The 17,271-nt window shown below is 35.9% G+C and overlaps 1 protein-coding gene across 1 annotated transcript in view; it reads left to right on the top strand.

Moving 5' to 3' along the window:
* DMD (dystrophin) overlaps positions 1-17,271 on the top strand; it is a 2,193,636-nt gene that overhangs the window by 333,572 nt on the left and 1,842,793 nt on the right. The window lies entirely within an intron of this gene.

The raw sequence follows: 17,271 nt of genomic DNA, 5'->3' as shown, positions 1-17,271 counted from the left end.
CCAGTTTTTTTGTTTTGTTATAGACAAGGTATAACTCCTTTTCTGTGCATATAGGCAAGACTATATGATTAAACCTTGAACAATATGGGTGTTGGGGCACCAATCCCCCATGCAGTGGAAAGCCCACATATAACCAAAAACTTAACTACTGATAGCCTACTGTTGACCAAAACCTTACTGATAACATAAACAGTCAATTAACACATATTTTGTATATGTATTATATATGGTATTCTTACAATAAAGTGAACTAGAGAAAAGAAAATGTTTTTTCAAACTGGCATATGTCTCCCCAAATTTTCCAGTATATTTATTGAAAAAAATCCACATAAACTGGACCCAAGCAGTTCAAACCTGTGTTGTTGACTAGCCAGCTGTTCAATCCTTTTTAGAAAGAGGCAAGACCCTATCATAAAAACAGAACAGTTAGATGGAACCAGGGCCACCGTAAATTAACTAACCAAACTCCCCATCAGGGTAAGATTTCAGGTGTAATTAACCAGTCAACCTAAATGAGCTGCAGAAATGTCTGAAACCAATTTTTTTCTGATCCCTTCTATCATTCATGTTGCGTATATCAATCTGATAGTTTTTGTAGTCAGTTCCCAAACCATGCCAATACATCCTTAACTTGCAGATGTGATCTAACTAGCATAGATTCACATAATTAGCATGACACAGAATATTTTACACATCAGCTATCTCAGGAACTTTATTCATGTGAATCTGGAAGATTCATTGTGATGTTTGAGCTCTTACTCTTAGAGATTCAGATGTCAAAGTATTTTTAGAATGGGTCTGCAAGGCATCATTATTTTGTAATTATAATCTTTCTGATTGACAGCAACTCTGTTGGATGAAAGTGCTGCTGTTTTGAAGTGATTCTGGTTAGTGCTTGAGACAAACTGCTTAGATCTAAACTCTCATGAGGGGAAAGAAAGAGCTTAAAGTGATTTTAAATTCACCAACACGAAGATACAGGATCTCTCATAAAATGCTAAAAGGTTTTTTTTGCTCCCAGACTTCTAACATTTCTATTGTGCCTTCGAAACATTGATTACTGACCAGTTAAAACTTTTTGTACAAAAGATACTTTAAAAAAACATCTGTGTTCTTTATTGATTTACAGATATTTTATTTTAAAAAGGAAAGAGAAATTAGAAAGGCTGCAAGCCATGTGATGGCTGGTTATTATTTCCCATGGGAAAAAGAATACGCGGCAATGTTCTCATAACATACAGGACTGTTTTTCTCTGAGAGTTAACAGTACATTAATATCAAATCCTACGACATAGAGAGGACTTTGGGCTGAAGGAAGACAGGGGGGAAGTGAAAAGATGTATAATGTGTAGATAGAAGGTACATTGTGAATGTCTCCAAGGGGGCATCCGAGTTGATGCTTAACAATATCTGCAACCAAGGTGAATTAAGGAAGCCTTTGTCAGTTCTTTATTATATAACGCTTAGGTTAATTTTTCTAAAGTCAGTTGGAAAATTCAAATTAAGTTGCATAGTATTGCAAATTTCATATCTCTGAGGGGTGTGCATTAATAAGTATTCAAAAATATTTTGTCATTTAAATATTATTATGATAATTTTTGTGTAATTGGATTCTTCTTGAATATTTGAAAACTTTCTTTATGAGGCTAAACAATCCCTCAGTGATCTTGTTGAACAATTCCTCTATGTTCTGCTATCCATGTCTGAACTGTCACCAATGCATGCAGTCCAAATAGTTTAAAAAAAAAAAAGCTTTTCAAGCATTATGATGACTTTAAACGAAGAAAGGTTCAGCCAAGTTTGATCAGTTCTCTCTCATTAATGATTAGTTCATATAAGCACGTGAATATCCCATTTGTTCATTGACCTATGTGTACATGAAGAATGGGCACAATATTTAGTATAATCTGTAGTAGGTGGTGAAGGGAAGGAAATTATGAAAAAAGGTGAAGACTTTATTATAAAAATGCTTGTTAGTCAAGATTTGACACAAAAGCAAGATGAAAAGTCATCAGAAAATCAAACAAACTTTATATAAAACCTTACCTTGGAGGAGCAGTTATATAACTATCACTACAGTTCTTCAAATTAAAATCTAAAATGAAGCATTTTGAAGTGGTTTTGCAAATGAGAATTAACTCAAGATGTTTCACAAAATGAATAGAATATCACAGTAAGGAAATTATTCCAGTGATAGTAAACTAAGTGAAACTTTTCATTATAAGGTCTGATAATACTCAGTGGGGTACTTGCTCATGAATTTAAACTAGAATATTTTTATTCTGATGTTTAGAGGATACCACAGTCATTCAAAAAATGTATGGAGGAAGTGAATTTTTTAAGTGTTCCAGAAAATAATGCCTTAGTTTCATTTACATATGGATAAAAGAACCAAACCTGTATCTGATACACATAATGCCATTCTGGTCAGTTGTTCCTGGTAATAATAGTTACATAGAATCCCATTTTGCTTGGCACATTGATTTGGCATAACCTACAAATTAGTATGGTCCTTCACAGCCTCTACACTTCTGTGTACCACCATCATCTCCTTCCTGAAGTAACAGACAGAATAGCATCCTAACTGGTCTCCTTCATTCTCTCTTGCCGCCACCCCCCCCCACCCCCCCACCCCCGCCCGTCGGTCAACCCTCTTCTGTCATTGTAATTGCAGAGCCCTGGGAGCAACCTTTTAAAAAGGTCAATTAAATCATCTCACCTCTTCATTAAAACTTCTCATTCTACTACCAAGAGTAAATTCCAAATCTTTTGCCTTGACCTATATAACTGAACTGTGCCTCCCTCTCCTATTTCAGCTCATCTTTGTTCTCTCCTAGCTTCAGACAAGCTAGCTTCCTTTCCAGTCTTGAATGTAATACACTTTTGACCCCTTGGGTGTCTACGTATTTACAATTTTCTCTGACTAGAATGCTCTTTCCCCTTGCTTCTGGTTTTTGAACAATCAGACATACCTTCATTTATTCATTCGTTCGTTTATTCATTTACTCAATAATCCAGTGATTTTCAACTGGTGGCCGGGACATAAGGCAATGTCTGGAGACCTTTATGATTGTCACAATTGAGGAGTGGAGTTGGTGCTACTGACATCTAGTGGGTGGAGGCCAGGGATGCAGCTAAACATGCTAACAGTATATAGCAGAGCCCATTGTAACAAAGAATTAACTGGCCAGAAATGACAATAGCGTCAAGATTGAGAATAGGGACAAGAAAATGACCAGTGAAATTTATTTTAAGACAGATGGAATTGGAGGAGGTAATGTTCTGCTTAGACCAGAGGAATAAAAGACAGACACAGACACAGAATATAGTAAATATTTATTGAACATCAGCAATAAAACACTGCATTTTTCTTAACCATGTCCCTTTATTGTAACTGAGGATGTTTTACTTTTAAGAACCATTTAGAATCACAGATTCTTTGCCAAGGGGACTAGTCTAGCATTTGTTTGTTGTGAGCAGTGAAATCCTCACAAAGTTGGTGAATCCCCAGCTTTATGTGCCTCCTGCTCATTTGTATGAAATTCTATGAAAAAATGAATATGGAGTCCTAACTTGGTTGCAAAGCAAGATAACATAGACTATTATAGTAGTTTTGCATATTTATTTAAAACAATTTCAAATCATATCATTTCTCTGAGGAATGTCCCATGGTCCCAATAGAGGAATGTTTCCAGAAGTAACCAAATACATTAAGTAACAACAGATACACAGCATGATTTAAATCTGGCAAAAGAGTGGGATCTCTTTCTTTCTTCGTTTTGAGCTATGTGACCAGTAACATATGATGCCTAATCATTTGAATTATACACCTTTAATACATTATAAAAAGGACTGTCTTTAATGTCAGCTACTGCTTAAATGCTAATGTCTGTCAACACGGTATCTATAGCCTTAACCTGTATTCTGCTCAAAACTTTCTGGACAGTTCCATTTGAATATCCCACAAGCCCCTGAACCCACTTGTCCAGAACTAAACCTATCATCATCTCTACTGGACTTCTTCTTATAATATTATTTTTCTAGGTGAAGGATATTTCCAAATACTTAGCGAGCCAAATAAACAATCTAGGAGAGATGATTGAAGAGAACATGAGGTCCTGACCTGAGCGCTGATTAAATACGTATATTAAGTCTATGAAAATTTATTCACTGTGCACTTATGACTTGAACAGTTTTCTCTACATATGTCATATTGCAATAAAAAGATTACATGGAAATACTAGAGGCCCAGCTTCACCTTTCCCTCCCAACTCATCCTGCACATCTAATGTAACAGCAAAAGTCCCATAATGGCTGTTAGTTGTTGGCGCTTACTCTATCTTTGGTACTATGATCAGCCATTTACCAGGTCTGACACTCAAAAGTTTCTGTGATGCAGGTATTATTATTATTATTTCTATTTTGCATGTGAGGAACCAGAGACTTGGAGAGCTCAATTACTTGCCTAATGTCACACAGCAACAAGGTGGCAGAAGTAGAATTTGAACCTGAATCAATATTTGTAATCACTATGGCATCTTAACCTCTTGTGTTCCATCTACAAAAAAAATCAAATATTCCACTTCTTATCCATCCTTCCTGCCTGTCTTTAGTTAAGGTCTTTAGGTCTTTGTCCCTATATTATAGTGAGAATATCTTATGAAATCTTACATACATTAGACTACCCCAAATTCAGACTAAACACTGCCAGGGTTAATGGTCTTTCTTCAATGTCAAACTCAACGTGTAGTTTATTTAAAACCTGTTAATGTAGAGATTAGCAACCTTGCTTCCCTATTGGAATCACAAGGTCCCAACCAAAATGAATTAAATCAGAATCTCAGGAGATGGGGACCTGAGAGTGAGCATTTTTTTAAAAACTCCCTAGGTGACTGTAATGTGCAGCCAGGCTTGGGAACCATGGCTTTAATGTCTCTCTCCAGATTTTATGCTAAAAATAAACTCTTTATCAGCACACAAAAGGCTCTTCATATTCTGGTCCCTGGCTCCCCCTCTCTTGATGCCTCTGCTATAACTCCCTACTTTTCCAACTTAATCCCCCAACCTCATCAGTATATAGTTCATTCTAATTACACAAAATCTTAGTTTTCCCCCAAGGGTCTGTGTTTTTTTTGTTTGTTTGTTTGTTTTTGTTTTTTAATACAGACCAGTCCTTCTCTCTGTAATCTGTTCTCCTGGCATCACCTCCTCTGGGAACATTGCTCTAACTTCTATTTGTGTAGCTGCTTAACTAATCACTATTGATTTATTTCTTATGAGTTAATACATGCACATGGTATAAAGAATTCACAATGTATAAATGGACATACATTTATAAGTCTTACTGATGCTCCAGTTCCCCAATTCAGTCTCCTAGAGACAACCAATATTTCTAGGTTTTTGATGTATCATGCCAGAAATATATTATACTTATACAAATATACGTGTGTATGTGTGTATGTGTGTATGCACTTTTGAATACATGGCACCATTAACATTCTTCTCCTCCTTGATTTTTTTCACTCAACAGTATAGTTTATCATTTCTTATCTCAACATATGGCTTTGTCAGTCTGCTTAATATTTACATAGTATTCTGGGATATGAATATACAGTAATTTATTCATCCCAATGCCAGCTTATGGCATTTAGGTTGTTTCCTGTTTTTATTATTATGAAGCATATGTTATTGTAAAGAATATTTCAGGACAGAGAATTTATCTTTCTCTGTCTTAGTAACTCAGCTCTAGAAGTAGAATGGTTAAGTCAGACTATGTCCATTTTAAAATCTGATAGAATGAGCTCTATTGCTTTCAAAACTATTGTGCCCATTCATTTATTTTGGGAACAGTTCCATTTATTCACAGTTCTCTGTTTATACTACTAGAGTAGAAATGATCATTTTAAATGCAGTCATCTCATTCATTCATTCATGTGCTCATTTATCAGATGCCTCATCTATTTCAAAATTACTAAGAATTTATATAAGTACTGTACCCTAGGCCCTGGAGGTGCGCTTGTTAAATCCTATAAACGGTGTTGCTAACCCTCAAAGAACATGTTGTCTAGTGAGGGAGAAAGTAAAGAGGCAATTACAATACTAGGTTGAGAGCTACAGTGGGGGCCATGGGGGAGGGGCATTGAAGCCTATCATGGAGTATTGGAATAGTAACTATAAGAAAATGTTTTCTAAATTTATGAGAACTAGTCAAGGCAGTATGTTCTGGGAACATCTGCATAGATCAGTGACAAGAAAGGACGTTACGCAGTTTGAGACTGAGAGTGCTCCATATGGTTATAAAGTGTGTGGTTTGATGAGGAGTTGGAAGAGAGATGCTCATGTGGGAATAGAAAGATAAACAGGCAAGGAAGGTTTTATAAGCCTTATTAAAGAGTCAGGATTTTATATTGTGATCAGTGGGGTGGCGGAATCATGTTGTGTCTGTAATTGGTGTGTTAGCACAATAGGAAATGTGTTTTCATAGATAGAAAGTAGGAGAATAGAAGCTTTTAATCCACACTGAGAGATTCTGGTAGGAGGCAAATAAGAGAAAGGGACACAACTGGAGTAGAGTTAGGAGGTGGAGGCAGTAGAACCAGGTGAGTGGCATTAAATACAGGGGTGAAGGCAAAGAAAGGAAGGAAATGAGGCCAGGTTTCCACCTTGCATAGCCTGATGGTAGTAATTTACCCGGCTCCTTCCTCACTTGACGGTAAGTTCTCTGTGGCAGAGAACTGCTATTTTTATCTTATTATCCACAGTCATGTGCCTAGACTCCCAGTAACTAAATGAATGAATGACTTGGACTATTTTGTAGACTATTGGACCATATTAAAAAAGTTCTTTGTTGGGCCATAACATCATCAGTGAGTAGCTATTTAGCTTGGAGTAATTTTAAATTATTCTCCTGAAGAAGTAATATCATGCATTATTCTTTTTTCTCAATTGCTGTGTGTTACCTTCTTTATGTAATGCCCAGAGAAGCACAGCCACAATGAGCTCAGAATCTGTGCTTGTCCACTATGTAAGTTCATAGTGTTATTCCATCATTGGAGCCTTACCCATAACTGCTTTGGTCTGTGTGTTGCTGTGAATGTTTTTAATTTAAAGGTTTCATCTACTCTCAGTTAAATTATTTGCACTTAATCCTTTTAATTGCTACTAACAAATGGAATTTCTTTACTTCTCTTTTCTTGCCTTCTTATTTTTTAATTTAGGAGATTTGCCTGGTATACAAACACCATACAATATATAATTTAAAGTTGTTTTCCTATATTAGTCATGGTGCATCTTTTTTCTTCTCCAAAATATGAGTTTATGGTTAGCAACTGATGAGTTTCTCCCCTTGCTTCAAAAAATCTTATGTTTTTGTAATTCTGTTTTTTTCTCTCTGTAAAGGAAAACTTTTATTTCCCTCTATTGTTCATACTAAGGATGGCTTATTATTTGGTCTATAAGGCCCTTTAATGAGTTATACTGAAAGGTTGGCTTTGTAGCAGCTCAAGCAGTACTTTGGGTTACTCCTAGGACAGGGATAGAATCATGTACCTGGCCATTTATATACAGGGAAATATATGTTGCCTGCTTCTGATTTAGAGAATATTTATGTTTAATTATCAGTGCCTAAGACAATGTTTGTATATGGTAAATATTTGCTGAGTCAAACTGAATTACCACTCATTATATAAAAATTTAATATCTTTCTAAAAATGTGATGAATATTTTTCCTCTAATGCACCTTACTTTCTTCCAGGAGTATGTAAACACTTTCGTAAAATTTACATTTGTGTCTTTTTTAGTATTTTCAAGATATTTTATGAGAAAATTGATCTGTCTTAGTAAAGAAAATATCACTGTGTATGTGTATGAAGCTTGCTAAGGAGGAGCCTATTTTGGTCTGGTTCTTTATTTGCTATTGTATTTTTATAATTTGTACAGTGCCTATCATTCTCCTATAAATTCTTACTTAATATATTGTCACAAAAAATTGGTGCAAAGATTGGTCAAATGTTACTGGAGATGGGTTCTTGTTCTCATGGGGAGAAAGAATTCAAGACTGGACACAAAAGTGGTTGAGCCATAGGAGTTTATTAGGAAAATGAGAGTTTAAAGAAAAGTGAAAGTACACACTTGAGAGTTGAGCGTGGGCAGACCCCAGGAGGAGTTGTGCCAAGGGTACAACACAGAACTTTTTATGTAAAGAGGAGATGAATATTTACTAAGTGGGAATAAGTTTCAAAGGGAACAGGTGGAGCCTTCTCAGGGTCTGGGCTTAGTCTACCCTCACGCCCAGTGGGGGAGTTTTTGGCTATATTTGGTTCTCACTGGAACTGTCATGGTACAGAGAGGTGTGATTTTTGTAGTTGTATAATGTATTTTGGGGTGAAGCTTGGGACAATTTCTCCTCCATATTGGAACCAGCAGGTTTTGGCTGGTCTGTTATCTACACTCTCACTCCACATATCCTGTGAGAACAGCTTACAGAGAACATGTAGAATGTAAACAAACAGTGGACCAAAGTCCCACCCTCATGTCTGGCTATGTACCTACTCTAACAAAACTACAATAATGTCTTTAAAAACAAAATATTCATATTGTCATTTAATTCCAAAGAGCTTACTTATGCTTTCCTATAGGGCATTATGTAAATAAGGTAACATACAGCAACTGGGAAAAAATTAAGAGTTGAATAACCACTTATAATTTACTAGGAAAATAGAAAATACATAAAAATAGATGAGAGGATAGTATAGAAACTTAATAATTCATCCTCCATATCTGACCCCTTTCTTGTATCCATGTTCAGACTCACTATACTGATCTCTACGTTTATTTTTCTATATGGTTGTGATTTTAGCATTTCCTATCATATCATCAATAATGGTAACCGATAGGTGTTGAACATTTATGGGAATTTCAAAAATGGCACAGGGTATATAAAATGCCAAGTTTTGAACTAGCTACTCATAGTGCTGATATTTAGCACATGACTATGTGAAATATGGATTTTTAATGAATATTGTCTCCAAATTAGGCAATTTCTCATCAGGCAGTTTCAAAAGTAAGGTTAAAATTAGTATTTCAAAATAGTGACTACCCTTGAAAATTGTAGTTAATAATGTCTTTTGAGAGTTCTAAACAGCAAATTGTCTGGCAGAGATTGTAGTTTAACAGGTGTTACATTTGAAGGCAATTTTTCTTTTTCAAAATTTAATGCAGATACTTAAAAGTTTCAACATTTATAAGGAAGACAAATACTCTTCTCAAACTAGACATTTTGGCTTGGAAATGTGGGCTTCATTCAAAGGCAATATAGATGTAAATTTCCATTTTTTCACCATAATATATGTACATATAAAATTTACATATGCAAGGCATTTGAAGCACTAATGATTCAATCTATTCCTTATGATGATTTTGCTTAAAGAGCAAAATATTACCAATACTCTGGAGATAGCCCATGTGACCCTTCTCAAATGTACTGCCATTTCCTCTTCCAAATCTTCATTCTATATTTATTATTTATGTTCTTGCCAACAGTTTTGCCAGATGTGTATATATTTTCCATGAATATTTTTAGTTTATTATACACTTAACTGAACTGTATAGAATAACAGCTTATAAGATGTTATTCCAACTTGAGGAATTTTAAGCAACTTGAGGAAATAAGACATACATAAAAAGTAAAGTAAAAATACAAAGTTGCTTTTGATTAGTGTTAAATCATACAGATTTTATGGGATCACTATGATCCCATAAAATCATATGATTATAAGCAATAAAGTCTCTTTAAACAAAATCTAACTTAAGGAAGACCCAAACATAGAATAAGACCTACTTAATTGAAACACGGGGTTCTAAAACTCAGTTTCAAATTCACCAATAGGTCAAAAATCCTCATGTTATTTATGATGTAACTAAGTCATACAGAGTTTAAGTGACATGTTCCAATATGCTCAGATTATTTATGCCAGGGACAATTAAGAATCCAAAACATTTAGAATTGAGTATAAACATCTTCTATGATATTATACTGGATAAAAAACAGGAACCAATAATGAAATAAGATAAATGAAAGGAAACAAAAGAAAGCAGTGAATAGGGCAGCAGTTAAAAATCAAAACATGTACAGGAACCTGAGAAATAAAGGAAATGAGTGAAATATGCAAATCTAAGTGTATATGGACATTGTATGAGTGAAAAAGAAATCCTGGCAAATGGAATGCCCAGGACTAGTTTAAAATGGGCAACTGCTATTCACTCCAATCCAGTAGTGGTCATGCTGCTAGATTTATGTGAATAGAATTCAGAGTAATTATTATTATTTTTTACCAAATATCCCCTTTTTCTAGAAGAACTAACAGTCTGGGTTTTTATATGAAGCCTCCTAGTATACTACATATTTGCCTCATAAGGTGGTGATTATTTATTTTTTGGTATTTTGTCTATTAATTAATCCTAAGCACTTGGAAGTAGGTGATCGATGTTTATTTGACTACGAGTCTGAAAAGTTTTCTTTAATGAAAAATTCTGTACAAGTCCTACAAAACATATTTTGGGATCTAAAGTAGCTCAATGACTTCTGGTTCAAATCTTTTGGTTAATACATTAGAGAGACGGGGAGTTACTTTCTAGTGGGTAGCATGATGCTCAGAGCCCAGAAACTTCCTCAGGTAGGCCAGAATCAGTCTGGCTTCTCAAACTCCAGTAAAACTTTCTTTACTCTTGTGGGTGGCAGTAGGGAAGGGTGTGTATCTGTAGTAAAACAAACATCTTGTGAAAACAGTCCATAACACGAACTGATTTTTTTTTAAATCCACATGGAGGCTTAAATGTACAGCCAGAAAAGTAGAGCCATATAACAATTGTTCATCAAAGCAATTTTATTTCTGACTTCTGGGGGGAAAAAATCCCTTAAAAATAAAATGACAATTCTAGCTTGGATTAATACTTAGTCTATAGGCACAGACCTGATCATCTACATTTGCTTACAGCACTAAATTATGTTTTCTACCTTTATCTTGCATCTACCTACCACTTCAGCATTTTATTAAAAATAATAATAATAATAATAATAAGGGAGAAATGTGGGATTCACATATAAATCATGTATAAAAATCAAACGAATAATCATATCTGACTTGATTGTTTATAGTTCATGATGCGTGATCAAAACCGAAAGTTTCTGTGATGACTGCCCTTGTACTGTTCACCATGTAAGAACTTATTCACTATGTAAGACCTTGTTCACCATGTAAGAACTTGTTTGTTATGCTTCAGAAGATTGGAGACTGTTGAGATATGGGCTTGGGGTTGATTAATGACTGTGCATTGAGTCCCCTATACAGAATTTTATTTTTGTTAACAACCATTTGATCAATAAATATGAGAGATGCCTTCTCAAAAAAAAAGTAAGATGACAATTCTGCATATGGAATTTGAGATTATATTTAACATGGATGTGCTTTATCGCCTAACACCTCCTTTAGTTTGAAAGACTACTGTGAGGGTCTCAGAATATTTTCATATGTTGCTTAACGTGAACAAAAATTCAGAGGGTAAGGCTTATTAGAAAAACAGTAGCCCACTGATTCATTGCTGGTTGCCTGCTAAACACATCCACGCTTCTCGAAATGATGAACACACATTTTTGAAGGGATTGCAGAGAATAAAGAAGAAAATGACTTGATTTGAACTTTAAAATAAGGAAAGTGAAGACAAAACCAGATCTGCCTTTTGGTATATCAACATCTTTAACTTGAATTATACAACACCAGTTGGCAAATGACTAAAAGTTGCTAAAGGACGTTAGCTGTTAGCTACTACCTGAAAGCTGATTAATCAGGTGAAGAAATAAAAGGATAACTTTGGTCTAATTGTAAAGATTCCAGAGATTAGAAGTTCTCTACCTTAAAACCGTGTATTTTGTTATCAAAGACTTCATAATGCCATAGGCTTTCTCTATGTATGCTTCAATGTTTGTGATAAAAGTATCACTGATTTTCTCTTTACCTCTCTTCCCCCTCCGCTTATCATGTCCCCTTACCTTCTCCCTTTCCTTCCTTCTTTTTTTATTCCTTATTGTATGATTATTACTGAGATATTTTCTAAAACAATTATAGTTTTAGTCACTGTTGATATTTTTTACACAAATTTAAGACATTTTCTCAGAAACTAGAGTTTATTCAAAGCCTTGCTCTGAACTTCTAAGAAGCAAACTGTAACACAAGAACTGTTTTGAACACATACTTAATATGCAAAACAACAACGCACAAAATGTCCAGTAATTAATGTAAAAGCAATTTGTTTAAAGTATCATTGAAGATGAAGAAAACCTACTTCCTCAATGCAGAAACCCTCAAAAGAAAAGGCTATAACTGTTGTATCCTGAATATTTGCTGTTTCAGTTGCTTACTTACATGTTTAGCTTTCCATCATACAGCAATTCAAGTTCTTTATACCACAATGTTTCAGAACCTAAAACATATTTTCATTTACAGCTGTAAAAAATCCACCTTTTGATAATGCATTTAATATGGCAAAGACACTTGTCTTAAATGCAGGGGAAACTAAGGGTTCATTTTGTCATTGTAAAATGAGAGATGTGCAGTTGCTCCAAATTTTGACTTGGATAACCTTGAAAAATAGTTCTCCATTTCAACACCCTGTGTTTTGCTTGTCTTAGAGTCAAGTGAATTATCTTAGTTACTGGAGGTTATGTGACACCAGGTATTCTGTTACCACTGCTTTAAAAATAGCTCTACCCCTAACCCCTTCAATAGGGTTTTTTTGGACCCTGATTTTTTCTAATCTATAGCTTAGTCCTCAAAGCAATGTGGCCTCTTGCTGTTTCCTTCTCATTATCCCTGCAGTTTCAATTATATATGCGACTCTTGGCTTTATTTTAAAACAGTTGTGCATTGCTGATGAGCCCTCAAGTCACCAGGGGTGGCTGGTGTCAATAGTGAGTCTATGCAGAGCTATTTTTATCTCTAAAGCAGTTTACTTCCTCTATGATGAAAGGTGCTAAAGTGAAGCCTGCCTCCTATTATACCCCAGGGGTGTAATCAAGAGGGGTGTGATCACAGCATACCAATTAAGCGGGCTAGGGCCAGAGCAGGCTACTGTGGGTTAGGCTAAGGAGAAGGGTGTTCTCCACAGATTTTTGAACTCTTCACGGGAAAAGCATCAAGGCACAGCACATCTAATTCTTCTGCTAGCACAGCTGTGTACATAAACCCCTGCATCATGATTTCTGCTCAGAGGCTATGCTCTTAGATTTAATTTTCTTTTAAGTCATTGCAGCCATTATCGTTCATTTAAACCTTTGCAAGAAAAGTATTACTAGTTCCCAGTATACTGTACTAGATCATTTCTTCCTTTAGACTGTACTTTATCTCATGGATAAAATGCAAGAGTTATAAGAAAAGAAGACTATCAATTTTGCTTATTTATTCTATTTTATTTTATTATAGATACATAGATAAATAGATACAGATTTATGTTTTCTTTCCCCCATTCCAGGACATCTCAGCATCCTTAATAGTTCCTTGCCCTCAAGCAAAAATACAGGTATCTTATCAGAAGTCCCTCTACGGCACTTAGATAGGAATCTTTCCAGTTCTGCTTTTATACATCAACTTTGATTCTATGTCCTGGAACCCCCAATGTTTACTGTATTGCCTTATCCCCACCTGGATTCTGACTGTCTGTTGGAGATTATGTCCCACTGCAACAGGAGTATCTGAATGGCTCTTGCCCCAGAATGCTCTCAAAAACTGATCTTCTATAAGCCAAAGCCATGACACTGACCAACCTGGGAGCCCTAACTCCAGGCTTAGATTAGCACAGCACCCCGCCTTCCACTCCTATGTGAAGGAAGATCAGACTTTTTTTTTAGAACAACTATACGTCTCCCTTTATAGTCCTTGATATCCAGTTATGATTAACTAAAATAGGAGAGTGTGTATGTGTAGTTTTTTGCCCTCTGGTTCAGTCCTTAATCTTTGTCAAGGTATAACTAAACCAATTACAGTGTCATTTTCATGTAGCTCATAAAACAAAACAAAATATTACTGTATTAAAAACATTTTGTAATTCTTTATTTGGTGTTATGGACTGGATGTTTGCATCCTAAAATTCATGTTTAAGCCGTAGTAACTGTCAAAGTGATGGTATTTTTGGAGATGCGGCCTTTGAGGGGTAATTACAGTTAGATGAAGTCATGAGGGTGGGGCCCTCCTGATGACACTAGTGCCTTTATAAGAAGAAATACCAGAGAACTTGTTCTTTCCCTTCTGCCCTGTGAGGAAACAGCAAAAAGGTAGCCTTCTGTAATCCAGGAAGAGAGATCTTCCAGAACTTGACCATGCTGGCACCCTGATCTCAGACTTCCAGCCTCCCAAACTATAAGGAAATAAATTTCTACTGTTTGAACCACCCAGTCTAACAGTATTTTGTTATGGCAGTCCAAGATGACTAAGAATCTTGTATTGTTCTAGAACTGATGTCTGATTTTGTTAAAACATACACGCAAAAGCAATAAAAATGACAAAACCAATGAGGTGCATAATTACGATATCAAAAAAACAGATTTATCTGGAGTGAACTTTTGGTCAACTCTTACCACAATGATGCCATGTGAGAACACTCTTAATTTAGTGGCTTCCAATGAGCATTTATTTTCATGGCCAGACAGGACTGGCTGACCTAAGACGGACTGGATCTGGTGGCTCTGCTTCAGGTTGCATGCCTACTGGGCCTGGCTTCAAGCTGCAGGTTGAACTTGGATTTACTGCAAGCGTCACATACTGAGGCCCAAGCTGAAGTGGTATTGGCTACCTTGTGCATGTTATTCTCATGGGGGAATCCCTGAATTACAAGGTAGCAAGCTCATCCATGACAGCCCATTTCAAGATTATGACCATGTCATCTTTGTTAACATCCCATTGACTAAAAAGATCATTTGTCTTACCATAGGCTAGATAGATAATTTTACTTTCTAGGAATGAAAAATGGGACCAAAAAATCAACTTACCGTAGTAGGAAAAGGAGGGGATTATTTAGTAGTACCAAGAATTTAGTTTCAGTGGATATGATGCTTTTCTTTGTGGATATAGGAAAAATATCTAAAGTATGTTTCATTTTTCCAACTTATGAAACTGGCTCAAGAAAAAATTTTGGGTGTGCACAGCTCACTACTTAGCTTAATAACCCCACTGTTTGGCACAATGAATTTAATCACCCCTGAAGGTATTTTTTAAGGTCTTTGATAATGATAAAGTTTACTGAGGAGGAAGATGGTCACAATTATGTCCTAAAGAGTGTATACCATGCAAGATCATTTATATGTATCACACACATGTAAACATATGTTCATAACCACAAATACAGGAGATGGGTGATATTATTCTGCTAATTTTGTAGGGAAGGAAATGGAGGACAAGAACAAATGGGTAACAAACATGTCAAAAAGGACACAGCTGGGAACTGTGTTATAATCTGGCTCTAAATGTGTCCTTTTATGTTACGAGGGGCAGAGACAAAAATCGGCTTAGTATAAGGATGCATAGAGATATAATGAAGGTCAAGGAGCTCTCTCGACAGGTGAATAGCCAAACATCAAGGAGACTGTAATGTCACTTCAGAGAACTGCAATCATAGGGTCTAATTTTATGAATAACTGGTCCATTGAAGTGGACACAATGCAGCAGTTGATACACCATTGTAGTGTTGTTCCACCATTCCTAAGAATTAACTATTTTCAGTCCCTGCCTCTGCTATTTCCTTTACTACCTAGGGATAGATAATTTTCACTTGAATATAAACTTCCCAAGAGAAAGTATCTGATAAAGGCAGTCAATCACCATCATGTATGGGAGAATCAATTTCCTAACTCTTACCATGATTTCAAGTTAGTTTTTAGTCTTTGATGCTTAAATAAGGGATGTAATGTGTTGTTTGCCCAGGCCCAAGGTGGAAACAATGCCAATAAACACACAGTTTCAGAGAAGAGAGCTTTCCCAAATCATATTTGGTATTTGCTGAGATCTAGAGAGAGGGATGGAAGCCTGTGAAACTGGGTCAGAATGTGAGAGGCTGAATGGTAGCCAGAGGCCTGGTCATGGGCCAACTGTAGGCGAAGTTTAGAGCTGTGTGTTCTATGATCACACCACTGGAGAATCTCTGCACTGTTCAGTCTAGGGCCCAGTGCTTTCCAAAGTGTCAGCTAGCACATTTAGTAACTGATGAGTCAGGGGTCTATGGCTTTCATTCCTATGTCACTTGGCTATCCTAACCATGGATAAGCAGACAGTATCCCCAAAACTATGATCCGGTTCAAGGGATGGCAAGATTCCTGGTCTGAAGAGAGCAAATTCAGTTACTAGTCCAGGGAAGAGAGGCTTGAGGAACTTCAGATCCGACTATGGCAGCGGCTAATATAGCTTTATGCTGCCAGCTCTGAATTATCATGGTTTTCTATTATCTGTAAGTCTTCGTTAACAATACATATACTGATGGTTACAACACGAAGTGATTGACAGATTGTAAACTCTCCTCACATACTCATTTTGTCTTCACAATAGCCCAGTGAGTCCAGCAGGGTTAGTCCCAATCTTCTTAATAAAAAAACAGATGCAAACAGACTGAGGGTTGTGACAGCAATTGCTGGAGTCAGAGAGAGAGGCCTGATTTTCTGATTTCTATTCTAGGTTGCTTTATTGGATTCTCTCTACCAGCTTTAATTTTTCCCTTATAATCTCTGATTGCCATGAAACCTATCAAAGATAATAAATAGGACAAGGAAGTTCAATTAAATTTAGATCAATGTTTAAATTTACTTTGACTGCATCTTGAACTATTGTCAGAAGACATTAGGTTCCAATCCTAATGGTTATAATGCTGTTGTTACTCTATCTTAATTTATATGATCTGCTGACCTCTCTTTCAGTCTCTCTCTCTCAATCTGTCTTTCTCTTTTTTGACTGTTATATGTTTGAGGTGTTTGATGAGAAAAAAGTATCTGTTTTTTATTAGTTATGGGCTAGATACACAACTGGTGTGTATGTAGCTGGAATGAATGTTGGTCTGAAAACTCAGATGTGAAAGAAACGTAACTCAAGTTTCTTGCCAGGTTTTGGAGCTGTACTCCAGGTCAGCACTGTCTGAAGAGAAACATAATGTGAGCTTCTTCTGCAACTTAAATTTTTCTAACAGCCACTTTAACAAATAAAAAGAAACAAGTTAAATTTATTTAATAATATATCCTAT

The sequence above is a fragment of the Manis pentadactyla genome, chromosome X, assembly GCF_030020395.1.
Source record: "Manis pentadactyla isolate mManPen7 chromosome X, mManPen7.hap1, whole genome shotgun sequence".
NCBI lineage: Eukaryota > Metazoa > Chordata > Mammalia > Pholidota > Manidae > Manis > Manis pentadactyla.
This window is presented reverse-complemented; position numbering and strand designations above follow the sequence as displayed.